Here is a 27,637-nt window from a genome sequence, read left to right on the forward strand (position 1 = left end):
GTAAAATATTGATGTATCACTGTTATGAAATGTTATCTGCTGAATTTTAGCTTTATATTTAAAATTGTTATATATGTTATACAGTTTTTTACTGTATGACACAGTATAATGTGCTTATATTACCGTCGTGCATTGTCTATATTATTTGTACATTGCCGCAGTATTGTATTAATATTAAATTGTTATGTAATAGTTATATGTTGTTCACTGAAGCATTTTTGCCTCTGTATATAGCATTGTTACATATTAACTTAATACACTGTTATCTTATGCAAAAATAGTGTTCAGTAAAATTATGTATTGTGTTTATACATTGTTGGGTTGGAGTAAAGGGTCCTGTTTCCCAGATTGGCTTGAAAATGGCTTAAATTTAAAATGGTGTTTCCTGACTAGCTGAGCCTCAATTTTTACAGATTGAGGCTTTCCAAAAAAGAGTAACATTGCAAACGCACCTGTTATAGATCCAGCAATGGGGGCAAACCTCACGGAATGATCCTTCTTCTGACAGGTAAGTGCTACTAATGGACGTCATCAAGCAGACAATTCCTGCCAAAATGCTGTATATTGCTTTGATCATCCAGCACTATCATCCTACTGATCCCGAAGCTCCATAGGGTCCACGTAGTGAACCGTGTGATTCCTTTGCAAATGACTCGTGTCTCTATCTTCTTAGCAAAAGACTCCTAAGTTCCATCTTGACTGTAGACAACATCAGCAGTGGAGAAGGCCAGCCATTTAACTCTCAGCATCATGGTGGAGACCAAAGAGCGGTCAAAGAAAGATTCCGGCTAAATTGGTGTACTTTACCGCTGCATTACGATGCTATATTACATTGTTTGGCATTATTTTTACCTAATGTTATCTGACATAGCATTTTGTCCCTATGTAAAATGTTGATGTATCACTGTTATGAAATGTTATCTGCTGCATTTTAGCTTTATATTTAACATTGTTTTATATGTTATACACTTTTTTACTGTATGACACAGTATAATGTGCTTATATTACCGTTGTGCATTGTCTATATTATTTGTACATTGCTGCAGTATTGTTTTAATATTAAATTGTTATGTAATAGTTATATGTTGTTCACTGAAGCATTTTTGCCTCTGTATATAGCATTGTTACATATTAAGTTAATACACTGTTATCTTATGCAAAAATAGTGTTCAGTAAAATTATGTATTGTGTTTATACATTGTTGGGTTGGAGTAAAGGGTCCTGATTCACTGATTGGCTCGAAAATGGTTAAAATTAAAAATGGTGTTTCCTGACTAGCTGAGCCTCAGTCTTTACAGATTGAGGCTTACCAAATAGAAGAAACATTGCAAATGTACCTGCTATAGATCCAGCGATGGGGCAAACCTCACGGAATGATCCTTCTTCTGGCAGGTAAGTGCTACTAATGGACGTCATCAAGCAGACACTTCCTGCCAAAATGCTGTATATTGCTTTGATCATCCAGCACTATCATCCTACTGATCCCGAAGCTCGATAGGGTCCACGTAGTGAACCGTGTCATTCCTTTGCAAATGACTCATGTCTCTATCTTCTTAGCAAAAGACTCCTAAGTTCCCTCTTGACTGTAGACAACATCAGCAGTGGAGAAGAAGGCCAGCCATTTAACTCTCAGTATCATGGTGGAGACCAAACAGCGGTCAAAGAAAGATTCCGGCTAAATTGGTGTACTTTACCGCTGCATTACGATGCTATATTACATTTTTTGGCATCATATTTACCTAATGTTATCTGACATAGCATTTTGTCCCTATGTAAAATGTTCATGTATCACTGTTATGAAATGTTATCTGCTGCATTTTAGCTTTATGTTTAACATTGTTATATGTTATACACTTTTTACTGTATGACACAGTATAATGTGCTTATATTACCATCGTGCATTGTCTATATTATTTGTACAATGCCGCAGTATTGTTTTATTTATAAATTGTTATGTAATAGTTATATGTTGTTCACTGAAGCATTTTTGCCTCTGTATATAGCATTGTTACATATTAAGTTAATACAATGTTATCTTATGCAAAAATAGTGTTCAGTAAAATTATGTATTGTGTTTATACATTGTTGGGTTGGAGTAAAGGGTCCTGATTCACTGATTGCCTCGAAAATGGTTTAAATTAAAAATGGTGTTTCCTGACAAGCTGAGCCTCAGTCTTTACAGATTGAGGCTTACCAAATAGAAGAAACATTGCAAATGTACCTGCTATAGATCCAGCGATGGGGCAAACCTCACAGAATGATCCTTCTTCTGGCAGGTAAGTGCTGCTAATGGACGTCATCAAGCAGACACTTCCTGCCAAAATGCTGTATATTGCTTTGATCGTCCAGCACTTTGTCCTACTGATCCCGAAGCTCCATGGGGTCCCATGTAGTGAACTGTGTCATTCCTTTGCAAATGACTCATGTCTCTATCTTCTTAGCAAAAGACTCCTACATTCCATCTTGACTGTAGACAACATCAGCAGTGGAGAAGGCCAGCCATTTAACTCTCAGCATCAGGGTGGAGACCAAACAGCGGTCAAAGAAAGATTCCGGCTAAATTGGTGTACTTTACAGCTGCATTACGACGCTATATTACATTGTTTGGCATTATATTTACCTAATGTTATCTGACATAGCATTTTGTCCCTATGTAAAATGTTGATGTATCACTGTTATAAAATGTTATCTGCTGCATTTTAGCTTGATATTTAACATTGTTATATATGTTACACACTTTTTTACTGTATGACACAGTATAATGTGCTTATATTACCGTCGTGCATTGTCTATATTATTTGTACATTGCCGCAGTATTGTTTTAATATTAAATTGTTATGTAATAGTTATATGTTGTTCACTGAAGCATTTTTGCCTCTGTATATAGCATTGTTACATATTAAGTTAAAACACTGTTATCGTATGCAAAAATAGTGTTCAGTACAATTATATATTGTGTTTATACATTGTTGGGTTGGAGTAAAGGGTCCTGATTCACTGATTGGCTCGAAAATGGTTTAAATTTAAAATGGTGTTTCCCGACTATCTGAGCCTCAGTCTTTACAGATTGAGGCTTACCAAAAAGAAGAAACAGCGCAAATGTACCTGCTATAGATCCAGCGATGGTGGCAAACCTCACGGAATGATCCTTCTTTTGGCAGGTAAGTGCTACTAATGGGAGTCATCTAACAGACACTTCCTGCCAAAATGCTGTATATTGCTTTGATCGTCCAGCACTTTTATCCTACTGATCCCGGAGCTCCTTGGGGTCCCATGTAGTGAACCGTGTCATTCCTTTGCAAATGACTCTTGTCTCTATCTTCTTAGCAAAAGACTCCTACGTTCCATCTTGACTGTAGACAACATCAGCAGTGGAGAAGAAGGCCAGCCATTTAACTCTCAGCATCAGGGTGGAGACCAAACAGCGGTCAAAGAAAGATTCCGACTAAATTGGTGTACTTTACCGCTGCATTACGACGCTATATTACATTGTTTGGCATTATATTTACCTAATGTTATCTGACATAGCATTTTGTCCCTATGTAAAATGTTGATGTATCACTGTTATGAAATGTTATCTGCTGCATTTTTGCTTTATATTTAACATTGTTATATATGTTACACACTTTTTTACTGTATGACACAGTATAATGTGCTTATATTACCGTCGTGCATTGTCTATATTATTTGTACATTGCCGCAGTATTGTTTTAATATTAAATTGTTATGTAATAGTTATATGTTGTTCACTGAAGCATTTTTGCCTCTGTATATAGCATTGTTACATATTAAGTTAATACACTGTTATCTTATGCAAAAATAGTGTTCAGTAAAATTATGTATTGTGTTTATACATTGTTGGGTTGGAGAAAAGAATCCTGATTCACTGATTGGCTCGAAAATGGTTTAAATTAAAAATGGTGTTTCCTGACTAGCTGAGCCTCAGTCTTTACAGATTGAGGCTTTCCAAAAAAGAGAAACACTGCAAACGCACCTGCTATAGATCCGGCGATGGGGGCAAACCTCACGGAATGTTCATTCTTCAGAAAGGTAAGTGCTCCTAATGGACGTCATCAAGCAGACACTTCCTCCCAAAATGCTGTATATTGCTTTGATCATCCAGCACTATCATCCTACTGATCGAGAAGCTCGATAGGGTCCACGTATTGAACCGTGTCATTCCTTTGCAAATGACTCATGTCTCTATCTTCTTAGCAAAAGACTCCTACGTTCCATCTTGCCTGTAGACAACATCAGCAGTGGAGAAGAAGGCCAGCCATTTAACTCTCAGCATCAGGGTGGAGACCAAAGAGCGGTCAAAGAAAGATTCCGGCTAAATTGGTGTACTTTACCGCTGCATTACGATTCTATATTACATTGTTTGGCATCATATTTACCTAATGTTATCTGACATAGCATTTTGTCCCTATGTAAAATGTTCATGTATCACTGTTATGAAATGTTATCTGCTGCATTTTAGCTTTATGTTTAACATTGTTTTATATGTTATACACTTTTTTACTGTATGACACAGTATAATGTGCTTATATTACCGTCGTGCATTGTCTATATTATTTGTACATTGCCGCAGTATTGTTTTAATATTAAATTGTTATGTAATAGTTATATGTTGTTTACTGAAGCATTTTTGCCTCTGTATATAGCATTGTTACATATTAAGTTAATACACTGTTATCTTATGCAAAAATAGTGTTCAGTAAAATTATGTATTGTGTTTATACATTGTTGGGTTGGAGTAAAGGGTCCTGTTTCCCAGATTGGCTTGAAAATGGCTTAAATTTAAAATGGTGTTTCCTGACTAGCTGAGCCTCAATCTTTACAGATTGAGGCTTTCCAAAAGAGAGTAACATTGCAAACGCACCTGTTATAGATCCAGCAATGGGGGCAAACCTCACGGAATGATCCTTCTTCTGACAGGTAAGTGCTACTAATGGACGTCATCAAGCAGACAATTCCTGCCAAAATGCAGTATATTGCTTTGATCATCCAGCACTATCATCCTACTGATCCCGAAGCTCCATAGGGTCCACGTAGTGAACCGTGTGATTCCATTGCAAATGACTCGTGTCTCTATCTTCTTAGCAAAAGACTCCTAAGTTCCATCTTGACTGTAGACAACATCAGCAGTGGAGAAGGCCAGCCATTTAACTCTCAGCATCATGGTGGAGACCAAACAGATGTCAAAGAAAGATTCCGGCTAAATTGGTGTACTTTACCGCTGCATTATGATGCTATATTACATTGTTTGGCATTATATTTACCTAATGTTATCTGACATAGCATTTTGTCCCTATGTAAAATGTTGATGTATCACTGTTATGAAATGTTATCTGCTGCATTTTAGCTTTATATTTAACATTGTTTTATATGTTATACACTTTTTTACTGTATGACACAGTATAATGTGCTTATATTACCGTCGTGCATTGTCTATATTATTTGTACATTGCCGCAGTATTGTTTTAATATTAAATTGTTATGTAATAGTTATATGTTGTTCACTGAAGCATTTTTGCCTCTGTATATAGCATTGTTACATATTAAGTTAATACACTGTTATCTTATGCAAAAATAGTGTTCAGTAAAATTATGTATTGTGTTTATACATTGTTGGGTTGGAGTAAAGGGTCCTGATTCACTTATTGGCTCGAAAATGGTTAAAATTAAAAATGGTGTTTCCTGACTAGCTGAGCCTCAGTCTTTACAGATTGAGGCTTACCAAATAGAAGAAACATTGCAAATATACCTGCTATAGATCCAGCGATGGGGCAAACCTCACGGAATGATCCTTCTTCTGGCAGGTAAGTGCTACTAATGGACGTCATCAAGCAGACACTTCCTGCCAAAATGCTGTATATTGCTTTGATCATCCAGCACTATCATCCTACTGATCCCGAAGCTCGATAGGGTCCACGTAGTGAACCGTGTCATTCCTTTGCAAATGACTCATGTCTCTATCTTCTTAGCAAAAGACTCCTACGTTCCATCTTGACTGTAGACAACATCAGCAGTGGAGAAGAAGGCCAGCCATTTAACTCTCAGCATCAGGGTGGAGACCAAAGAGCGGTCAAAGAAAGATTCCAGCTAAATTGGTGTACTTTACCGCTGCATTACGATGCTATATTACATTTTTTGGCATCATATTTACCTAATGTTATCTGACATAGCATTTTGTCCCTATGTAAAATGTTCATGTATCACTGTTATGAAATGTTATCTGCTGCATTTTAGCTTTATGTTTAACATTGTTATATGTTATACACTTTTTACTGTATGACACAGTATAATGTGCTTATATTACCAACGTGCATTGTCTATATTATTTGTACAATGCCGCAGTATTGTTTTAATTATAAATTGTTATGTAATAGTTATATGTTGTTCACTGAAGCATTTTTGCCTCTGTATATAGCATTGTTACATATTAAGTTAATACACTGTTATCTTATGCAAAAATAGTGTTCAGTAAAATTATTTATTGTGTTTATACATTGTTGGGTTGGAGTAAAGGGTCCTGATTCACTGATTGCCTCGAAAATGGTTTAAATTAAAAATGGTGTTTCCTGACTAGCTGAGCCTCAGTCTTTACAGATTGAGGCTTACCAAATAGAAGAAACATTGCAAATGTACCTGCTATAGATCCAGCGATAGGGCAAACCTCACGGAATGATCCTTCTTCTGGCAGGTAAGTGCTACTAATGGACGTCATCAAGCAGACACTTCCTGCCAAAATGCTGTATATTGCTTTGATCGTCCAGCACTTTGTCCTACTGATCCCGGAGCTCCATGGGGTCCCATGTAGTGAACCGTGTCATTCCTTTGCAAATGACTCATGTCTCTATCTTCTCAGCAAAAGACTCCTAAGTTCCATCTTGACTGTAGACAACATCAGCAGTGGAGAAGAAGGCCAGCCATTTAACTCTCAGCATCAGGGTGGAGACCAAACAGTGGTCTAAGAAAGATTCCGGCTAAATTGGTGTACTTTACCGCTGCATTACGACGCTTTATTACATTGTTTGGCATCATATTTACCTAATGTTATCTGACATACCATTTTGTCCCTATGTAAAATGTTGATATATCACTGTTATGAAATGTTATCTGCTGCATTTTAGCTTCATATTTAACATTGTTATATATGTTATACACTTTTTTACTGTATGACACAGTATAATGTGCTTATATTACCGTCGTGCATTGTCTATATTATTTGTACATTGCCGCAGTATTGTTTTAATATTAAATTGTTATGTAATAGTTATATGTTGTTCACTGAAGCATTTTTGCCTCTGTATATACCATTGTTACATATTAAGTTAATACACTGTTATTTTATGCAAAAATAGTGTTCAGTAAAATTATGTATTGTGTTTATACATTGTTGGGTTGGAGTAAAGGGTCCTGTTTCCCAGATTGGCTCGAAAATGGCTTAAATTTAAAATGGTGTTTCCTGACTAGCTGAGCCTCAATCTTTACAGATTGAGGCTTTCCAAAAAAGAGTAACACTGCAAACGCACCTGTTATCGATCCAGCGATGGGGGCAAACCTCACGGAATGATCCTTCTTCTGACAGGTAAGTGCTACTAATGGATGTCATCAAGCAGACAATTCCTGCCAAAATGCTGTATATTGCTTTGATCATCCAGCACTATCATCCTACTGATCCGGAAGCTCCATAGGGTCCACGTAGTGAACCGTGTGATTCCTTTGCAAATGACTCATGTCTCTATCTTCTTAGCAAAAGACTCCTAAGTTCCATCTTGACTGTAGACAACATCAGCAGTGGAGAAGAAGGCCAGCCATTTAACTCTCAGCATCATGGTGGAGACCAAACAGCGGTCAAAGAAAGATTCCGGCTAAATTGGTGTACTTTACCGCTGTATATCGATGCTATATTACATTGTTTGGCATCATATTTAAATAATGTTATCTGACATAGCATTTTGTCCCTATGTAAAATGTTGATGTATCACTGTTATGAAATGTTATCTGCTGCATTTTAGCTTTATATTTAACATTGTTATATATGTTATACACTTTTTTACTGTATGTCACTGTATAATGTACTTAAATTACCGTCATGCATTGTCCATATCATTTGTACATTGCTGCAGTATATTTTAATAGTAAGTTGTTCTGTAATAGTTATATGTTGTTAACTTAAGCATTTTTGCCTCTGTATATAGCATTGTTACATATTAAGTTAATACACTGTTATCTTTTGCAAAAATACTGTTCAGTAAAATTATGTATTGTGTTCGTACATTGTTGTGTTGGAGTAAAGGGTCCTGATTCCCAGAATGGCTCGAAAATGGCTTAAATTTAAAATGGTGTTTTCTGACTAGCTGAGCCTCCATCTTTACAGATTGAGGCTTACCAAACAGAAGAAACATTGCAAATGTACCTGCTATAGATCCAGCGATGGGGCAAACCTCACGGAATGATCCTTCTTCTGGCAGGTAAGTGCTACTAATGGACGTCATCAAGCAGACACTTCCTGCCAAAATGCTGTATATTGCTTTGATCGTCCAGCACTTTCATCCTACTGATCTCGGAGCTCCATGGGGTCCCATGTAGTGAACCGTGTCATTCCTATGCAAATGACTGATGTCTCTATCTTCTTAGCAAAAGACTCCTACGTTCCATCTTGACTGTAGACATCGTCAGCAGTGGAGAAGAAGGCCAGCCATTTAACTCTCAGCATCATGGTGGAGACCAAACAGCGGTCAAAGAAAGATTCCGGCTAAATTGGTGTACTTTACCGCTGCATTACGATGCTATATTACATTGTTTGGCATCATATTTACCTAATATTATCTGACATAGCATTTTGTCCCTATTTAAAATGTTCATGTATCACTGTTATGAAATGTTATCTGCTGCATTTTAGCTTTATGTTTAACATTGTTATATGTTATACACTTTTTACTGAATGACACAGTATAATGTGCTTATATTACCGTCGTGCATTGTCTATATTATTTGTACATTGCCGCAGTATTGTTTTAATATTAAATTGTTATGTAAAAGTTATATATTGTTCAATGAAGCATTTTTGCCTCTGTATATAGCATTGTTACATATTAAGTTAATACACTGTTATCTTATGCAAAAAAAGTGTTCAGTAAAATTATGTATTGTGTTTATACATTGTTGGGTTGGAGTAAAGGGTCCTGTTTCACTGATTGGCTCGAAAATGGTTTAAATTAAAAATGGTGTTTCCTGACAAGCTGAGCCTCAGTCTTTACAGATTGGGGCTTACCAAATAGAAGAAACATTGCAAATGTACCTGCTATAGATCCAGCGATGGGGCAAACCTCACAGAATGATCCTTCTTCTGGCAGGTAAGTGCTACTAATGGACGTCATCAAGCAGACACTTCCTGACAATATGCTGTATATTGCTTTGATCGTCCTGCACTTTCATCCTACTGATCCCGGAACTCCATGGGGTCCTATGTAGTGAACCATGTCAATCCTTTGCAAATGACTGATGTCTCTATCTTCTTAGCAAAAGACTCCTACGTTCCATCTTGACTGTAGACAACATCAGCAGTGGAGAAGAAGGCCAGCCATTTAACTATCAGCATCATGGTGGAGACCAAACAGCGGTCAAAGAAAGATTCCGGCTAAATTGGTGTACTTTATCGCTGCATTATGATGCTATATTACATTGTTTGGCATCATATTTACCTAATGTTATCTGACATAGCATTTTGTCCCTATGTAAAATGTTGATGTATCACTGTTATGAAATGTTATCTGCTGCATTTTAGCTTTATATTTAACATTGTTATATATGTTACACACTTTTTCACTGTATGACACAGTATAATGTACTTAAATTACCGTCATGCATTGTCCATATCATTTGTACATTGCTGCAGTATATTTTAATAGTAAATTGTTCTGTAATAGTTATATGTTGTTAACTTAAGCATTTTTGCCTCTGTATATAGCATTGTTACATATTAAGTTAAAATACTGTTATCTTATGCAAAAATAGTGTTCAGTAAAATTGTGTATTGTGTTTATACATTGTTGGGTTGGAGTAAAGGTTCCTGATTCACTGATTGGCTCTAAAATGGCATAAATTTAAAATGGTGTTTCCTGACTAGCTGAGCCTCCATCTTTGCAGATTGAGGCTTTCCAAATAGAAGAAACATTGCAAATGTAACTGCTATAGATCCAGCGATGGGGCAAACCTCACGGAATGATCCTTCTTCTGGCAGGTAAGTGCTACTAATGGACGTCATCAAGCAGACAATTCCTGCCAAAATGCTGTATATTGCTTTGATCATCCAGCACTATCATCCTACTGATCCCGAAGCTCCATAGGGTCCACGTAGTCAACCGTGTGATTCCATTGCAAATGACTCATGTCTCTATCTTCTTAGCAAAAGACTCCTAAGTTCCATCTTGACTGTAGACAACATCAGCAGTGGAGAAGGCCAGCCATTTAACTCTCAGCATCATGGTGGATACCAAACAGCGGTCAAAGAAAGATTCCGGCTAAATTGGTGTACTTTTCCGCTGCATTAGGATGCTTTATTACATTGTTTGGCATCATATTTACCTAATGTTATCTGACATAGCATTTTGTCCCTATGTAAAATGTTCATGTATCACTGTTATGAAATGTTATCTGCTGCATTTTAGCTTTATGTTTAACATTGTTATGTTATACACTTTTTACTGTATGACACAGTATAATGTGCTTATATTACCGTCGTGCATTGACTATATTATTTCTACATTGCTGCAGTATTGTTTTAATATTAAATTGTTATGTAATAGTTATATGTTGTTCACTGAAGCATTATTGCCTCTGTATATAGCATTATTACATATTAAGTTAATACACTGTTATCTTATGCAAAAATAGTGTTCAGTAAAATTAAGTATTGTGTTTATACATTGTTGGGTTGGAGTAAAGGGTCCTGTTTCACTGATTGGCTCGAAAATGGTTTAAATTAAAAATGGTGTTTCCCGACTATCTGAGCCTCAGTCTTTACAGATTGAGGCTTACCAAAAAGAAGAAACTGTGCAAATGTACCTGCTATAGATCCAGCGATGGGGGCAAACCTCACGGAATGATCCTTCTTCTGGCAGGTAAGTGCTACTAATGGACGTCATCAAGCAGACACTTCCTGCCAAAATGCTGTATATTGCTTTGATCGTCCAGCACTTTCATCCTACTGATCTCGGAGTTCCATGGGGTCCCATGTAGTGAACCCTGTCATTCCTATGCAAATGACTGATGTCCCTATCTTCTTAGCAAAAGACTCCTACGTTCCGTCTTGACTGTAGACATCGTCAGCAGTGGAGAAGAAGGCCAGCCATTTAACTCTCAGCATCATGGTGGAGACCAAACATGGTCAAAGAAAGATTCCGGCTAAATTGGTGTACTTTACCGCTGCATTACGATGCTATATTACATTGTTTGGCATCATATTTACCTAATATTATCTGACATAGCATTTTGTCCCTATGTAAAATGTTCATGTATCACTGTTATGAAATGTTATCTGCTGCATTTTAGCTTTATATTTAACATTGTTATATATGTTACACACTTTTTTACTGTATGACACAGTATAATGTACTTAAATTACCGTCATGCATTGTCCATATCATTTGTACTTTGCTGCAGTATATTTTAATAGTAAATTGTTCTGTAATAGTTATATGTTGTTAACTTAAGCATTTTTGCCTCTGTATATAGCATTGTTACATATTAAGTTAAAATACTGTTATCTTATGCAAAAATAGTGTTCAGTAAAATTGTGTATTGTGTTTATACATTGTTGGGTTGGAGTAAAGGTTCCTGATTCACTGATTGGCTCTAAAATGGCATAAATTTAAAATGGTGTTTCCTGACTAGCTGAGCCTCCATCTTTGCAGATTGAGGCTTTCCAAATAGAAGAAACATTGCAAATGTAACTGCTATAGATCCAGCGATGGGGCAAACCTCACGGAATGATCCTTCTTCTGGCAGGTAAGTGCTACTAATGGACGTCATCAAGCAGACACTTCCTGCCAAAATGCTGTATATTGCTTTGATCGTCCAGCACTTTCATCCTACTGATCTCGGAGCTCCATGGGGTCCAATGTTGTGAACCATGTCATTCCTTTGCAAATGACTGATGTCTCTATCTTCATAGCAAAAGACTCCTACGTTCCATCTTGACTGTAGACAACATAAGCAGTGGAGAAGGCCAGCCATTTAACTCTCAGCATCAGGGTGGAGACCAAACAGCGGTCAAAGAAAGATTCCGGCTAAATTAGTGTACTTTACCGCTGCATTACGATGCTTTATTACATTGTTTGGCATCATATTTACCTAATGTTATCTGACATAGCATTTTGTCCTATATTAAATGTTCATCTATCACTGTTATGAAATGTTATCTGCTGCATTTTAGCTTTATGTTTAACAATGTTATATGTTATACACTTTTTACTGTATGACACAGTATAATGTGCTTATATTACCATCGTGCATTGTCTATATTATTTGTATATTGCCGCAGTATTGTTTTAATATTAAATTGTTATGTAATAGTTATATGTTGTTCACTGAAACATTTTTGCCTCTGTATATAGCATTGTTACATATTAAGTTAATACACTGTTATCTTATGCAAAAATAGTGTTCAGTAAAATTATCTATTGTGTTTATACATTGTTGGGTTGGAGTAAAGGGTCCTGATTAACTGATTGGCTCGAAAATGGTTTAAATTAAAAATGGTGTTTCCTGACTAGCTGAGCCTCAGTTTTTACAGATTGAGGCTTATCAAATAGAAGAAACATTGCAAATGTACCTGCTATAGATCCAGCGATGGGGCAAACCTCACGGAATGATCCTTCTTCTGGCAGGTAAGTGCTACTAATGGACGTCATCAAGCAGACACTTCCTGCCAAAATGCTGTATATTGCTTTGATCGTCCAGCACTTTCATCCTACAGATCTCGGAGCTCCATGGGGTCCCATGTAGTGAACCGTGTCATTCCTTTGCAAATGACTGATGTCTCCATCTTCTTAGCAAAAAGACTCCTACGTTCCATCTTGACTGTAGACAACATCAGCAGTGGAGAAGAAGGCCAGCCATTTAACTCTCAGCATCATGGTGGAGACCAAACAGCGGTCAAAGAAAGATTCCGGCTAAATTGCTGTACTTTGCCGCTGTATTTCGATGCTATATTACATTGTTTGGCATCATATTTACCTAATGTTATCTGACATAGCATTTTGTCCTATATTAAATGTTCATGTATCACTGTTATGAAATGTTATCTGCTGCGTTTTAGCTTTATGTTTAACATTGTTATATGTTATACACTTTTTACTGTGTGACACAGTATAATGTGCTTATATTACCGTCGTGCTTTGTCTATATTATATCTCCATTGCCGCAGTATTGTTTTAATATTAAATTGTTATGTAATAGTTATATGTTGTTCACTGAAGCATTTTTGCCGCTGTATATAGCATTGTTACATATTAAGTTAATACACTGTTATCTTATGCAAAAATAGTGTTCAGTAAAATTATGTATTGTGTTTATACATTGTTGGGTTGGCGTAAGAGGTCCTGATTCACTGATTGGCTCGAAAATATTTTAAGTTAAAAATGGTGTTTCCCGACTAGCTGAGCCTCAGTCTTTACAGATTGAGGCTTACCAAATAGAAGAAACATTGCAAATGTACCTGCTATAGATCCAGCGATGGGGCAAACCTCACGGAATGATCCTTCTTCTGACAGGTAAGTGCTACTAATGGACGTCATCAAGCAGACACTTCCTGCCAAAATGCTGTATATTGCTTTGATCCTCCAGCACTTTCATCCTACTGATCTCGGAGCTCCATGGGGTCCCATGTAGTGAACCGTGTCATTCCTTTGCAAATGACTGATGTCTCTATCTTCTTAGCAAAAGACTCCTACGTTCCATCTTGACTGTAGACAACATCAGCAGTGGAGATGAAGGCCTGCCATTTAACTCTCAGCATCAGGGTGGAGACCAAACAGCGGTCAAAGAAAGAATCCGGCTAAATTGGTGTACTTTACCGCTGTATTTCGATGCTATATTACATTGTTTGGCATCATATTTACCTAATGTTATCTGACATAGCATTTTGTCCCTATGTAAAATGTTGATGTATCACTGTTATGAAATGTTATCTGCTGCAATTTAGCTTAATATTTAACATTGATATATATGTTATACGCTTTTTTACTGTATGACACTGTATAATGTACTTAAATTACCGTCATGCATTGTCCATATCATTTGTACTTTGCTGCAGTATATTTTAATAGTAAATTGTTCTGTAATAGTTATATGTTGTTAACTTAAGCATTTTTGCCTCTGTATATAGCATTGTTACATATTAAGTTAATACACTGTTATCTTATGCAAAAATAGTGTTCAGTAAAATTAAGTATTGTGTTTATACATTGTTGGGTTGGAGTAAAGGGTCCTGTTTCACTGATTGGCTCGAAAATGGTTTAAATTAAAAATGGTGTTTCCCGACTATCTGAGCCTCAGTCTTTACAGATTGAGGCTTTCCAAAAAAGAGTAACACTGCAAACGCACCTGTTATAGATCCAGCGATGGGGGCAAACCTCACGGAATGATCCTTCTTCTGACAGGTAAGTGCTACTAATGGACGTCATCAAGCAGACACTTCCTGCCAAAATGCTGTATATTGCTTTGATCATCCAGCACTATCATCTTACTGATCCCGAAGCTCCATAGGGTCCACGTAGTGAACCGTGTCATTCCTTTGCAAATGACTGATGTCTCTATCTTCTTAGCAAAAGACTCCTATTTTCAATCTTGACTGTAGACAACATCAGCAGTGGAGAAGAAGGCCAGCCATTTAACTCTCAGCATCAGGGTGGAGACCAAACAGCGGTCAAAGAAAGATTCCGGCTAAATTGCTGTACTTTGCCGCTGTATTTCGATGCTATATTACATTGTTTGGCATCATATTTACCTAATGTTATCTGACATAGCATTTTGTCCCTATGTAAAATGTTCATGTATCACTGTTATGAAATGTTATCTGCTGCATTTTAGCTTTATGTTTACGATTGTTATATGTTATACACTTTTTACTGTATGACACAGTATAATGTGCTTATATTACCGTCGTGCATTGTCTATATTATTTCTACATTGCCGCAGTATTGTTTTAATATTAAATTGTTATGTAATAGTTATATGTTGTTCACTGAAGCATTTTTGCCTCTGTATATAGCATTGTTACATATTAAGTTAAAACACTGTTATCTTATGCAAAAATAGTGTTCAGTAAAATTATGTATTGTGTTTGTACATTGTTGTGTTGGAGTAAAGGGTCCTGATTCCCAGATTGGCTCGAAAATGGCTTAAATTTAAAATGGTGTTTCCTGACTAGCTGAGCCTCAATCTTTACAGATTGAGGCTTTCCAAAAAAGAGTAACACTGCAAACGCACCTGTTATAGATCCAGCGATGGGGGCAAACATCACGGAATGATCCTTCTTCTGACAGGTAAGTGCTACTAATGGACGTCATCAAGCAGAGAATTCCTACCAAAATGCTTTATATTGCTTTGATCATCCAGCACTATCATCCTACTGATCCCGAAGCTCCATAGGGTCCACGTAGTGAACCGTGTGATTCCTTTGCAAATGACTCATGTCTCTATGTTCTTAGCAAAAGACTCCTAAGTTCCATCTTGACTGTAGACAACATCAGCAGTGGAGAAGGCCAGCCATTTAACTCTCAGCATCATGGTGGAGACCAAACAGCGGTCAAAGAAAGATTCCGGCTAAATTGGTGTACATTACCGCTGCATTACGACGCTTTATTACATTGTTTGGCATCATATTTACCTAATGTTATCTGACATAGCATTTTGTCCCTATGTAAAATGTTCATCTATCACTGTTATGAAATGTTCTCTGCTGCATTTTAGCTTTATGTTTAACATTGTTATGTTATACACTTTTTACTGTATGACACTGTATAATGTGCTTATATTACCGTCGTGCAATGTCCATATTATTTCTACATTGCTGCAGTATTGTTTTAATATTAAATTGTTATGTAATAGTTATATGTTGTTCACTGAAGCATTTTTGCCTCTGTATATAGCATTGTTACATATTAAGTTAATACACTGTTATCTTATGCAAAAATAGTGTTCAGTAAAATTAAGTATTGTGTTTATACATTGTTGGGTTGGAGTAAAGGGTCCTGTTTCACTGATTGGCTCGAAAATGGTTTAAATTAAAAATGGTGTTTCCTGACTATCTGAGCCTCAGTCTTTACATATTGAGGCTTACCAAAAAGAAGAAACAGTGCAAATGTACCTGCTATAGATCCTGCGATGGGGGCAAACCTCACGGAATGATCTTGCATCTGACAGGTAAGTGCTACTAATGGACGTCATCTAGCAGACACATCCTGCCAAAATGCTGTATATTGCTTTGATCATCCAGCACTTTCATCCTACTGATCCCGGAACTCCATAGGGTCCTATGTAGTGAACCGTGTCAATCCTTTCCAAATGACTGATGTCGCTATCTTCTTAGCAAAAGACTCCTACTTTCCATCTTGACTGTAGACAACATCAGCAGTGGAGAAGAAGGCCAGCCATTTAACTCTCAGCATCATGGTGGAGACCAAACAGCGGTCAAAGAAAGATTCCGGCTAAATTGCTGTACTTTACCGCTGTATTTCGATGCTATATTACATTGTTTGGCATCATATTTACCTAATGTTATCTGACATAGCATTTTGTCCCTATGTAAAATGTTGATGTATCACTGTTATGGAATGTTATCTGCTGCATTTTAGCTTTATATTTAACATTGTTTTATATGTTATACACTTTTTTACTGTATGACACTGTATAATGTGCTTATATTACCGTCATGCATTGTCCATATCATTTGTACATTGCTGCAGTATATTTTAATAGTAAATTGTTCTGTATTAGTTATATGTTGTTAACTTAAGCATTTTTGCCTCTGTATATAGCATTGTTACATATTAAGTTAATACACTGTTATCTTTTGCAAAAATACTGTTCAGAAAAATTATGTATTGTGTTCGTACATTGTTGTGTTGGAGTAAAGGGTCCTGATTCCAAGATTGGCTTGAAAATGGCTTCAATTTAAAATGGTGTTTCCTGACTAGCTGAGCCTCAATCTTTACAGATTGAGGCTTTCCAAAAAATAGTAAAACTGCAAAGGCACCTGTTATAGATCCAGCGTTGGGGGCAAACCTCACGGAATGATCCTTCTTCTGACAGGTAAGTGCTACTAATGGACGTCATCAAGCAGACAATTCCTGCCAAAATGCTGTATATTGCTTTGATCATCCAGCACTATTATCCTACTGATCCCGAAGCTCCATAGGGTCCACGTAGTGAACCGTGTGATTCCTTTGCAAATGACTCATGTCTCTATCTTCTTAGCAGAAAACTCCTAAGTTCCATCTTTACTGTAGACAACATCAGCAGTGGAGAAGGCCAGCCATTTAACTCTCAGCATCATGGTGGAGACCAAACAGCGGTCAAAGAAAGATTCTGGCTAAATTGGAGTACTTTACCGCTGCATTACTACGCTTTATTACATTGTTTGGCATCATATTTACCTAATGTTATCTGACATAGCATTTTGTACCTATGTAAAATGTTCATGTATCACTGTTATGAAATGTTATCTGCTGCATTTTAGCTTTATGTTTAACATTGTTATATGTTATACACTTTTTACTGTATGACACAGTATAATGTGCTTATATTACCGTCGTGCATTGTCTATATTATTTGTACATTGCAGCAGTATTGTATTAATATTAAATTGTTATATAATAGTTATATGTTGTTCACTGAAGCATTTTTGCCTCTGTATATAGCATTGTTACATATTAAGTTAATACACTGTTATCTTATGCAAAAATAGTGTTCAGTAAAATTATGTATTGTGTTTATACATTGTTGGGTTGGAGTAAAGGGTCCTGATTCACTGATTGGCTTGAAAATGGTTTAAATTAAAAATGGTGTTTCCTGACTAGCTGAGCCTCAGTCTTTACAGGTTGAGGCTTACCAAAAAGAAGAAACAGTGCAAATGTACCTGCTATAGATCCTGCGATGGGGGCAAACCTTCCGGAATGATCCTGCTTCTGACAGGTAAGTGCTACTAATAGACGTCATCTAGCAGACACTTCCTGCCAAAATGCTGTATATTGCTTTGATCATCCAGCACTTTCATCCTACTGATCCCGGAGCTCCATGGGGTCCTATGTAGTGAACCGTATCAATCCTTTCCAAATGACTGATGTCGCTATCTTCTTAGGAAAAGACTCCTACTTTCCATCTTGACTGTAGACAACATCAGCAGTGGAGAAGAAGGCCAGCCATTTAACTCTCAGCATCATGGTGGAGACCAAACAGCGGTCAAAGAAAGATTCCGTCTAAATTGCTGTACTTTACCGCTGTATTTCGATGCTATATTACATTGTTTGGCATCATATTTACCTAATGTTATCTGACATAGCATTTTGTCCCTATGTAAAATGTTGATGTATCACTGTTATGAAATGTTATCTGCTGCATTTTAGCTTTATATTTAACATTGTTATATAGGTTATACACTTTTTTACTGTATGACACTGTATAATGTGCTTATATTACCGTCATGCATTGTCCATATCATTTGTACATTGCTGCAGTATATTTTAATAGTAAATTGTTCTGTAATAGTTATATGTTGTTAACTTAAGCATTTTTGCCTCTGTATATAGCATTGTTACATATTAAGTTAATACACTGTTATCTTTTGCAAAAATACTATTCAGTAAAATTATGTATTGTGTTCGTACACTGTTGTGTTGGAGTAAAGGGTCCTGATTCCCAGATTGGCTCGAAAATGGCTTCAATTTAAAATGGTGTTTCCTGACTAGCTGAGCCTCAATCTTTACAGATTGAGGCTTTCCAAAAAAGAGTAACACTGCAAAGGCACCTGTTATAGATCTAGCGATGGGGGCAAACCTCACGGAATGATCCTTCTTCTGACAGGTAAGTGCTACTAATGGACGTCATGAAGCAGACAATTCCTGCAAAAATGCTGTATATTGCTTTGATCATCCAGCACTATCATCCTACTGATCCCGAAGCTCCATAGGGTCCACATAGTGAACCGAGTGATTCCTTTGCAAATGACTCATGTCTCTATCTTCTTAGCAGAAGACTCCTAAGTTCCATCTTGACTGTAGACAACATCAGCAGTGGAGAAGGCCAGCCATTTAACTCTCAGCATCATGGTGGAGACCAAACAGCGGTCAAAGAAAGATTACGGCTAAATTGGTGTACTTTACCGCTGCATTACTACGCTTTATTACATTGTTTGGCATCATATTTACCTAATGTTATCTGACATAGCATTTTGTACCTATGTAAAATGTTCATGTATCACTGTTATGAAATGTTATCTGCTGCATTTTAGCTTTATGTTTAACATTGTTATATGTTATACACTTTTTACTGTATGACACAGTATAATGTGCTTATATTACCGTCGTGCATTGTCTAAATTATTTGTACATTGCAGCAGTATTGTATTAATATTAAATTTTTATGTAATAGTTATATGTTGTTCACTGAAACATTTTTGCCTCTGTATATAGCATTGTAACATATTAAGTTAATACACTGTTATCTTATGTAAAAATAGTGTTCAGTAAAATTATGTATTGTGTTTATACATTGTTGGGTTGGAGTAAAGGGTCCTGATTCACTGATTGGCTCGAAAAAGGTTTAAATTAAAAATGGTGTTTCCTAACTAGCTGAGCCTCAGTCTTTACAGATTGAGGCTTACCAAATAGAAGAAACATTGCAAATGTACCTGCTATAGATCCAGCGATGGGGCAAACCTCACGGAATGATCTTTCTTCTGGCAGGTAAGTGCTACTAATGGACGTCATCAAGCAGACACTTCCTGCCAAAATGCTGTATATTGCTTTGATCCTCCAGCACTTTCATCCTACTGATCTCGGAGCTCCATGGGGTCCCACGTAGTGAACCGTGTCATTCCTTTGCAAATGACTCATGTCTCTATCTTCTTAGCAAAAGACTCCTATGTTCCATCTTGACTGTAGATAACATCAGCAGTGGAGAAGGCCAGCCATTTAACTCTCAGCATCATGGTGGAGACCAAACAGCGTTCAAAGAAAGATTCTGGCTAAATTGGTGTACTTTACCGCTGCATTACGATGCTATATTACATTGTTTGGCATCATATTTACCTAATGTTATCTGACATAGCATTTTGTCCCTATGTAAAATGTTCATGTATCACTGTTATGAAATGTTATCTGCTGCATTTTAGCTTTATGTTTAACATTGTTATATGTTATACACTTTTTACTGTATGACACAGTATAATGTGCTTATATTACCGTCGTGCATTGTCTATATTATTTCTACATTGCTGCAATATTGTTTTAATATTAAATTGTTATGTAATAGTTATATATTGTTCACTGAAGCATTTTTGCCTCTGTATATAGCATTGTTACATATTAAGTTAATACAATGTTATCTTATGCAAAAATAGTGTTCAGTAAAATTATGTATTGTGTTTATACATTGTTGTGTTGGAGTAAAGGGTCCTGATTCCCAGATTGGCTTGAAAATGGCTTCAATTTAAAATGGTGTTTCCTGACTAGCTGAGCCTCAATCTTTACAGATTGAGGCTTTCCAAAAAAGAGTAACACTGCAAACGCACCTGTTATAGATCCAGCGATGGGGGCAAACCTCACGGAATGATCCTTCTTCTGACAGGTAAGTGCTACTAATGGACGTCATCAAGCAGACAATTCCTGCCAAAATGCTGTATATTGCTTTGATCATCCAGCAATATCATCCTACTGATCCCGACGCTTCATAGGGTCCATGTAGTGAACCGTGTGATTCCTTTGCAAATGACTCATGTCTCTATCTTCTTAGCAAAAGACTCATAAGTTCCATCTTGACTGTAGACAACATCAGCAGTGGAGAAGGCCAGCCATTTAACTCACAGCATCATGGTGGAGACCAAACAGTGGTCAAAGAAAGATTCCGGCTAAATTGGTGTACTTTACCGCTGCATTACGATGCTTTATTACAGTGTTTGGCATCATATTTACCTAATGTTATCTGACATAGCATTTTGTCCCTATTTAAAATGTTCATGTATCACTGTTATGAAATGTTATCTGCTGCATTTTAGCTTTATGTTTAACATTGTTATATGTTATACACTTTTTACTGTATGACACAGTATAATGTGCTTATATTACCGTCGTGCATTGTCTATATTATTTCTACATTGCCGCAGTATTGTTTTAATATTAAATTGTTATGTAATAGTTATATGTTGTTCACTGAATCATTTTTGCCTCTGCATATAGCATTGTTACATATTAAGTTAATACACTGTTATCTTATGCAAAAATAGTGTTCAGTAAAATTATGTATTGTGTTTATACATTGTTGGGTTGGAGTAAAGGGTCCTGATTCACTGATTGGCTTCAAAATGGTTTAAATTAAACATGGTGTTTCCTGACTAGCTGATCCTCAGTCTTTACAGATTGAGGCTTACCAAATAGAAGAAACATTGCAAATGTACCTGCTATAGATCCAGCGATGGGGCAAACTTCACGGAATGATCCTTCTTCTGGCAGGTAAGTGCTACAAATGGTCGTCATCAAGCAGACACTTCCTGCCAAAATGCTGTATATTGCTTTGATCCTCCAGCACTTTCATCCTACTGATCTCGGAGCTCCATGGGGTCCCATGTAGTGAACCGTGTCATTCCTTTGCAAATGACTGATGTCTCTATCTTCTTAGCAAAAGACTCCAACGTTCCATCTTGACTGTAGACAACATCAGCAGTGGAGAAGAAGCCAGCGATTTTTAACTCTCAGCATCATGGTGGAGACCAAACAGCGGTCAAAGAAAGATTCCGGCTAAATTGGTGTACTTTACCGCTGCATTACGATGCTATATTACATTGTTTGGCATCATATTTACCTAAAGTTATCTGACATAGCATTTTGTCCCTATGTAAAATGTTCATGTATCACTGTTATGAAATGTTATCTGCTGCATTTTAGCTTTATGTTTAACATTGTTATATGTTATACACTTTTTACCGTATGACACAGTATAATGTGCTTTTATTACCGTTGTGCATTGTCTATAATATTTCTACATTGCCGCAGTATTGTTTTAATATTAAATTGTTATGTAATAGTTATATGTTTTTCACTGAAGCATTTTTGCCTCTGTAAATAGCATTGTTACATATTAAGTTAATACACTGTTATCTTATGCAAAAATAGTGTTCAGTAAAATTATGTATTGTGTTTATACATTGTTGGGTTGGAGTAAAGGGTCCTGTTTCCCAGATTGGCTCGAAAATGGCTTAAATTTAAAATGGTGTTTCCTGACTAGCTGAGCCTCAATCTTTACAGATTGAGGCTTTCCAAAAAAGAGTAACACTGCAAACGCACCTGTTATAGATCGAGCGATGGGGGCAAACCTCACGGAATGATCCTTCTTCTGACAGGTAAGTGCTACTAATGGACGTCATCAAGCAGACAATTCCTGCCAAAATGCTGTATATTGCTTTGATCATCCAGCACTATCATCCTACTGATCCCCAAGCTCCATAGGGTCCACATAGTTAACCGTGTCATTCCTTTGCAAATGACTCAAGTCTCTATCTTCTTAGCAAAAGACTCCTAAGTTCCATCTTGATTGTAGACAACATCAGCAGTGGAGAAGAAGGCCAGCCATTTAACTCTCAGCATCATGGTGGAGACCAAACAGCGGTCAAAGAAAGATTCCGGCTAAATTGGTGTACTTTACCGCTGTATTTCGATGCTATTTTACATTGTTTGGCATCATATTTACCTAATGTTATCTGACATAGCATTTTGTCCCTATGTAAAACGTTGATGTATCACTGTTATGAAATGTTATCTGCTGCATTTTAGCTTTATATTTAACATTGTTATATATGTTATACACTTTTTTACTGTATGACACTGTATAATGTACTTAAATTACCGTCATGCATTGTCCATTTCATTTGTACATTGCTGCAGTATATTTTAATAGAAAATTGTTATGTAATAGTTATATGTTGTTAACTTAAGCATTTTTGCCTCTTTATATAGCATTGTTACATATTAAGTTAATACACTGTTATCTTTTGCAAAAATACTGTTCAGTAAAATTATGTATTGTGTTCGTACAATGTTGTGTTGGAGTAAAGTGTCCTGATTCCCAGATTGGCTCGAAAATGGCTTAAATTTAAAATGGTGTTTCCTGACTAGCTGAGCCTCAATCTTTACAGACTGAGGCTTTCCAAAAAAGAGTAACACTGCAAACGCACCTGTTATAGATCCAGCGATGGGGGCAAACCTCACGGAATGATCCTTCTTCTGACAGGTAAGTGCTACTAATGGACGTCATCAAGCAGACACTTCCTGCCAAAATGCTGTATATTGCTTTGATCATCCAGCACTATCATCCTACTGATCCCGAAGCTACATAGGGTTCACGTAGTGAACCGTGTGATTCCTTTGCAAATGACTCATGTCTCTATCTTCTTAGCAAAAGACTCCTAAGTTCCATCTTGAGTGTAGACAACATCAGCAGTGGAATAGGCCAGCCATTTAACTCTCAGCATCATGGTGGAGACCAATCAGCGGTCAAAGAAAGATTCCGGCTAAATTGGTGTACTTTACCGCTGCATTACGACGCTTTATTACATTGTTTGGCATCATATTTACTTAATGTTATCTGACATAGCATTTTGTCCTATATTAAATGTTCATGTATCACTGTTATGAAATGTTATCTGCTGCATTTTAGCTTTATGTTTAACATTGTTATATGTTATACACTTTTTACTGTATGACACAGTATAATGTGCTTATATTACCGTCGTGCATTGTCTATATTGTTTCTACATTGCCGCAGTATTGTTTTAATATTAAATTGTTATGTAATAGTTATATGTTGTTCACTGAAGCATTTTTGCCTCTGTATATAGCATTGTTACATATTAAGTTAAAACACTGTTATCTTATGCAAAAATAGTGTTCAGTAAAATTATGTATTGTGTTTATACATTGTTGGGTTGGAGTAAAGGGTCCTGATTCACTGATTGGCTCGAAAATGGTTTAAATTAAAAATGGTGTTTCCCGACTAGCTGAGCCTCAGTCTTTACAGATTGAGGCTTACCAAATAGAAGAAACATTGCAAATGTACCTGCTATAGATCCAGCGATGGGGCAGACCTCACGGAATGATCCTTCATCTGGCAGGTAAGTGCTACTAATGGACGTCATCAAGCAGACACTTCCTGCCAAAATGCTGTATATTGCTTTGATCATCCAGCACTTTCATCCTACTGATCCCGGAACTCCATGGGGTCCTATGTAGTGAACCGTGTCAATCCTTTGCAAATGACTGATGTCACTATCTTCTTAGGAAAAGACTCCTACTTTCCATCTTGACTGTAGACAACATCAGCAGTGGAGAAGAAGGCCAGCCATTTAACTCTCAGCATCATGGTGGAGACCAAACAACGGTCAAAGAAAGATTCTGGCTAAATTGCTGTACTTTACCGCTGTATTTCGATGCTATATTACTTTGTTTGGCATCATATTTACCTAATGTTATCTGACATACCATTTTGTCCCTATGTAAAATGTTGATGTGTCACTGTTATGAAATGTTATCTGCTGCATTTTAGCTTTATATTTAACATTGTTATATATGTTATACACTTTTTTACTGTATGACACTGTATAATGTACTTAAATTACCGTCATGCATTGTCCATATCATTTGTACATTGCTGCAGTATATTTTAATAGTAAATTGTTCTGTAATAGTTATATGTTGTTAACTTAAGCATTTTTGCCTCTGTATATAGCATTGTTACATATTAAGTTAATTAATACACTGTTATTTATTGCAAAAATACTGTTCAGTAAAATGATGTATTGTGTTCTTACATTGTTGTTTTGGAGTAAAGGGTCCTGATTCCCAGATTGCCTCGAAAATGGCTTAAATTTAAAATGGTGTTTCCTGACTTGCTGAGCCTCAATCTTTACAGATTGAGGCTTTCCAAAAAAGAGTAACACTGCAAACGCACCTGCTATAGATCCAGCGATGGGGGCAAACCTCACGGAATGATCCTTCTTCTGACAGGTAAGTGCTACTAATGGACGTCATCAAGCAGACAATTCCTGCCAAAATGCTGTATATTGCTTTGATCATCCAGCACTATCATCCTACTGATCCCCACGCTCCATAGGGTCCACGTAGTGAACCGTGTCATTCCTTTGCAAATGAATCATGTCTCTATCTTCTTAGCAAAAGACTCCTAAGTTCCATCTTGACTGTAGACAACATCAGCAGTGGAGAAGGCCAGCCATTTAACTCTCAGCATCATGGTGGAGACCAAACAGCGGTCAAAGAAAGATTCCGGCTAAATTGGTGTACTTTACCGCTGCATTATGACGCTTTATTACATTGTTTGGCATCATATTTACCTAATGTTATCTGACATAGCATTTTGTCCTATATTAAATGTTCATGTATCACTGTTATGAAATGTTATCTGCTGCATTTTAGCTTTATGTTTAACATAGCTATATGTTATACACTTTTTACTGTATGACACAGTATAATGTGCTTATATTACCGTCGTGCATTGTCTATATTATTTCTACATTGCCGCAGTATTGTTTTAATATTAAATTGTTATGTAATAGTTATATGTTGTTCACTGAAGCATTTTTGTCTCTGTATATAGCATTTTTACATATTAAGTTAAAACACTGTTATCTTATGCAAAAATAGTGTTCAGTAAAATTAAGTATTGTGTTTATACATTGTTGGGTTGGAGTAAAGGGTCCTGATTCACTGATTGGCTCGAAAATGGTTTAAATTTAAAATGGTGTTTCCTGACTAGCTGAGCCTCAGTCTTTACAGATTGAGGCTTACCAAATAGAAGAAACATTGCAAATGTACCTGCTATAGATCCAGCGATGGGGCAATCCTCACAGAATGATCCTTCTTCTGGCAGGTAAGTGCTACTAATGGACGTCATCAAGCAGACACTTCCTGCCAAAATGCTGTATATTGCTTTGATCCTCCAGCACTTTCATCGTACTGATCTCGGAGCTCCATGGGGTCCCATGTAGTGAACCGTGTCATTCCTTTGCAAATGACTGATGTCTCTATCTTCTTAGCAAAAGACTCCTACTTTCCATCTTGACTGTAGACAACATCAGCAGTGGAGAAGAAGGCCAGCCATTTAACTCTCAGCATCATGGTGGAGACCAAACAGCGGTCAAAGAAAGATTCCGGCTAAATTGCTGTACTTTACCGCTGTATTTCGATGCTATATTACATTGTTTGGCATCATATTTACCTAATGTTATCTGACATACCATTTTGTCCCTATGTAAAATGTTGATGTATCACTGTTATGAAATGTTATCTGCTGCATTTTAGCTTTATATTCAACATTGATATATATGTTATACACTTTTTTACTGTATGACACTGTATAATGTACTTAAATTACCGTCATGCATTGTCCATTTCATTTGTACATTGCTGCAGTATATTTTAATAGTAAATTGTTCTGTAATAGTTATATGTTGTTCACTGAAGCATTTTTGCCTCTGTATATAGCATTGTTACATATTAAGTTAATACACTGTTATCTTTTGCAAAAATACTGTTCAGTAAAATTATGTATTGTGTTCGTACATTGTTGTGTTGGAGTAAAGGGTCCTGATTCCCAGATTGGCTCGAAAATGGCTTAAATTTAAAATGGTGTTTCCTGACTAGCTGAGCCTCAATCTTTACAGATTGAGGCTTTCCAAAAAAGAGTAACACTGCAAACGCACCTGTTATAGATCCAGCGATGGGGGCAAACCTCACGGAAAGATCCTTCTTCTGACAGGTAAGTGCTACTAATGGACATCATCAAGCAGACAATTCCTGCCAAAATGCTGTATATTGCTTTGATCATCCAGCACTATCATCCTACTGATCCCGAAGATCCATAGGGTCCCATGTAGTGAACCATGTGATTCCTTTGCAAATGACTCATGTCTCTATCTTCTTAGCAAAAGACTCCTAAGTTCCATCTTGATTGTAGACAACATCAGCAGTGGAGACGGCCAGCCATTTAACTCTCAGCATCATGGTGGAGACCAAACAGCGGTCAAAGAAAGATTCTGGCTAAATTGGTGTACTTTACCGCTGCATTACGACGCTTTATTACATTGTTTGGCATCATGTTTACCTAATGTTATCTGACATAGCATTTTGTCCTATATTAAATGTTCATGTGTCACTGTTTTGAAATGTTATCTGCTGCATTTTAGCTTTATGTTTATCATTGTTATATGTTATACACTTTTTACTGTATGACACAGTATAATGTGCTTATATTACCGTTGTGCATTGTCTATATTATTTCTACATTGCCGCAGTATTCTTTTAATATTAAATTGTTATGTAATAGTTATATGTTGTTCACT

The sequence above is a fragment of the Taudactylus pleione genome, unplaced genomic scaffold, assembly GCF_031769625.1.
Source record: "Taudactylus pleione unplaced genomic scaffold, aTauple2 ptg000026l, whole genome shotgun sequence".
Classification (NCBI taxonomy): Eukaryota; Metazoa; Chordata; class Amphibia; order Anura; family Myobatrachidae; genus Taudactylus; species Taudactylus pleione.